The sequence below is a fragment of the Mandrillus leucophaeus genome, unplaced genomic scaffold (assembly GCF_000951045.1).
Source record: "Mandrillus leucophaeus isolate KB7577 unplaced genomic scaffold, Mleu.le_1.0 Scaffold8, whole genome shotgun sequence".
NCBI classification, from domain to species: Eukaryota; Metazoa; Chordata; class Mammalia; order Primates; family Cercopithecidae; genus Mandrillus; species Mandrillus leucophaeus.
Window position 1 is genome coordinate 2170836 of NW_012108696.1, and position 3545 is coordinate 2174380.

A 3545-nucleotide genomic window follows, 5' to 3' on the forward strand; every position below is an offset into this window, starting at 1 on the left:
ATCCCAACACTTTGGGAAGCTGAGGTGGGCAGATCACTTGAGGTCAAAAGTTCAAGGCCAGCCTGGCCAACATGATAAAACCCCATCGCTACTAAAAATACAAAAATTAGCTGGGCGTCGTGGCACACACCTGTAATCCCAGCTACTCAGGAGGCTGAGGATCACTTGAACCCAGGAGGCGGAGGTTGCAGTGAGCAGAGATCGTATCTCTAAAATTGTATTGCCAACCTGGGTGACAGAGCTGTCTCATTAAATAAATAAATAAATAAATAAATAAATAAACAAACAAACAAATGAATAAGTAAATAAAAAATCATGCAGGTACCTAGGAAAAGAGTGTAGTAGGTGGGCGGGCACAGCCTGTGCAAATGTCCTGGGGCAGGACCGTGCCTGGCATGTTAGAGGAACAGTGAGGAGGCCCGTGTGGCTGGAACACAGTGAGGAGTGGGAGGAGGGGAGGGCAGGCAGGTGAGGGGGCCTTTGGAATTAATTCAGCTCCTCTAGGGTGCCAAGCTCTACCCTGCCTCAGGGCCTTTGCACAGGCTGTTCTCTCCTCCTGGCCTTCTGCCTCCCTCTCCCCCCAGGTTGACCTGTTCAACCCGTCCTCCTTCATTCCCAAGGTAAATGTCTCAGTTTGAATCCCACACACCAGACTGGGAGCCCAGGGACCTGTCCCAGAACTGTCCTGACCAAGGTGATGTCCAGCACTGCCCAACATAGAGTTGGCATACAGTAGGCACTCAATAAGTGTTTGGTAAGGTTCAGGAGACTGTCAAGGCAGGCTCCCTGCCCCTGCCCTGCAATAATGGTGAGGCTTATCTGGACTCAGTTTTCCCTTCCAGAAGATTCCGATAGGCTGCATCCAGGATGGAGATGGGAAGGTCATTCCTCTGCTCCAGAAGCATGGCGGGGGACAGATCCCTCTGGAGTCCATCTCCAGTCTGCTCTGAGGCTGCAGGGGGAACCTGCCTTGCCCTCTCACCTCACCCCTCCTGGCCTCTCTCCTTTGGTCTCTGTCTCTAGGTCCGTCTTGCCGCCTGTTTCCTCATCTCTCAATTTTCCTCTCTCACTGTCTCTGTCTCAGTCTTTCCCCTGGGTCTCCAGATTCTATCCTCCCATTCCCGTCCCCACCCCAGGGTCTAGAGATTTGCTCACCTTTGGGCAAAGCCTGGAGGCCAGGGAGGAGGAAAGGGTAGGGGAAGTTCAGATGCTCCAAGACTACTCCCTCAGCCCTCACCCGCTTAAGTGTAGGTGGGTCCCCAAGGAACCTGGGCTGAGACAGCTCTCTCCCCTCCCCAGCTTCTTCGGGGATCCCCAAGGCCAGTGGGGGAATTTCTAGGGAGAAATAAACATCCGTGTCATTTACATAAAATCTGCATCAATTATCATATCGATTACAAGAGTCTACAGAACCAGGCAAGCCGTTTGCAAGAAAAATAGTAAATTTAATGACAAATGAGGCTGGCAGGTTCTCCATGGAAGCGACTTGTCACACTCCCACCCTGCTTTACAGATGGGGAAACTGAGGCCCGTGGAGGTGAGTTCCAGACAGAGACAGGGAGATAATCTAGGTGGTCAGGGTCTCTGCCCTCTCCAGGCATTTGCAGACAGATAATGGGGAAACAAGTAATTGGCTACAATGATTTTAGATTATTATAAGGACCAGGAAGAAAAGAAATGAAGGAGGCCGGGCACAGAGGCTCATGCCTGTTACCCTAGCACTTAGGGAGGTCAAGGTGGGTGGATCACCTCAGGTCAGGAGTTCAAGACCAGCCTGGCCAACATGGCAAACCCCCACTCTACTAAAAATACAAAAAAATAGCCAGGCATAGTGGCTTGCAACTGTAATCCCAGCTACTTGGGAGGCTGAGGCAGGAGAATCATTTCAACCCGGGATATGGAGGTTGCAGTGAGCCAAGGTCATGCGACTGCACTCCTGGGCAACAGTGAGACTCCGTCTCAAAAATAAAATAAAATACAAAATAAAATAAAATAGCCAGGCATGGTGGCACATGCCTGTGGTACCAGCTGCTCAGGAGGCTGAGGCGGGAGGATCGCTTGAGCCAGGGAGGTTGAGGCTGCAGTGAGCTGTAGTGGCACCACTGCACTCCGGCCTAGATGACAGAGTGAGACCCTGTCTCAAAAAAAAAAAAAAAAAAAAGAAAAAAGGAAAATAAAAAAAGAGAGAAAATGAAGAGCAGCAATTCTCTGGGGGCATCAGGGAAGACCTGAGGAGGTAACATTGAGCTGAGACCTGAAAGAGGAGTAGGGCTCAGATGGGGAGGAAATATATACATATGAAGAGGGAAGAATGAAGGAGGACTCTGAACTCTTTCCCTTCCATACCCCTCCCGACCTGTTCTTCACCCTCTCCAATCATTCCCATCATCCTTTGGGCTCAGCTCGTATCACCTCCACCAGGAAGCTCTGCTTGACTGCCCCAACTAAGTCAGCCTTGTTCTTGCCAGCTTCCCAGAGCCCAGCACAGGGCAGAAGCCCTACAAATTTCCCAGGAGACGGAAAGAAGATTCCTGGGTTCTGGGGAGTGAAGATTTTGACAAGCTGGTAATGCGCACCTCTGGTCAGAACCACATCTGCACTTGTCAGGGACAGACCTGGCCATATCCCTCTTTTCTCAGCTGGCTGATAGGGGACAAGAGGGCAGAGGAAGTTGAGTTTCTTGGGGGAAACTGGGGTGCCATCGGCTGTTCCCCTCCACTGCCTTCCTGTAGGGGGTCCCTGGGGTTGAGGGCTTCAGCCCAGCTCCGGGGGTGGGAACCCAGCCAGGAAAGATCTGGAGTGGGAGAGAAGGAAGACTAGGAGGGGCCAGGAAAGTGTCTATTTTTCCTCCTGCAGCTGTATTTATAGATTCCCTTTGATGTCCCAGCGTTGGGCTGACCTGGTTCTTGGCTGCGGCAGGAGAAAGACAGGTTCTCAGAGTTGCTTCTAGAAGTTGGGCGGGCAGTGGGAGGGTGGGTGCTCAAATGAGGAAAGCTAGGTATGCAACTGGACCCCTGAGCTTGGAGGGGGTCCGGGATGGAGGGGAGGCAAGGAGCTGGCCTCAGTTTCCCTGTTTGCAAAATGGGGATTTACATGTACATTTCTCTTCCAGGTTCAGTTCAGTTAAAGATAAGATAAACTTAAAAAAAGAAAAAAAAGACATGTACAGTTCTCAAAAAGTTGAGACTGGGCAACACAGCAAGACTCCCTTCTCTAAAAAAAGTTTTTTGAAAACATTAACAGGGCATGGTGGTGCTTGCTTGTAGTCCCAGCTACTCGGGAGGCTGAGGCAGGAGGCTCGCTTGAGCCCAGGAATTGGAGGCTGCAGTGAGCTATGATTGCACCACTGCATTCCAGCCTGGGCAACAGACCGAGGCCCCGTCTCTAAAAATAAAGAAAGAAAGAAAAGCAAAGCTGAAAACTTGAGTCACCCAAACGTCAAGTAAGCACATGTCCATGATTCATTAGCTTATTACTCAGGGAGCCAATCAAATGTTGAGGCTGGTTCTAAGAGTATTTGAGGAACTAGGTATCTATGGAGATGT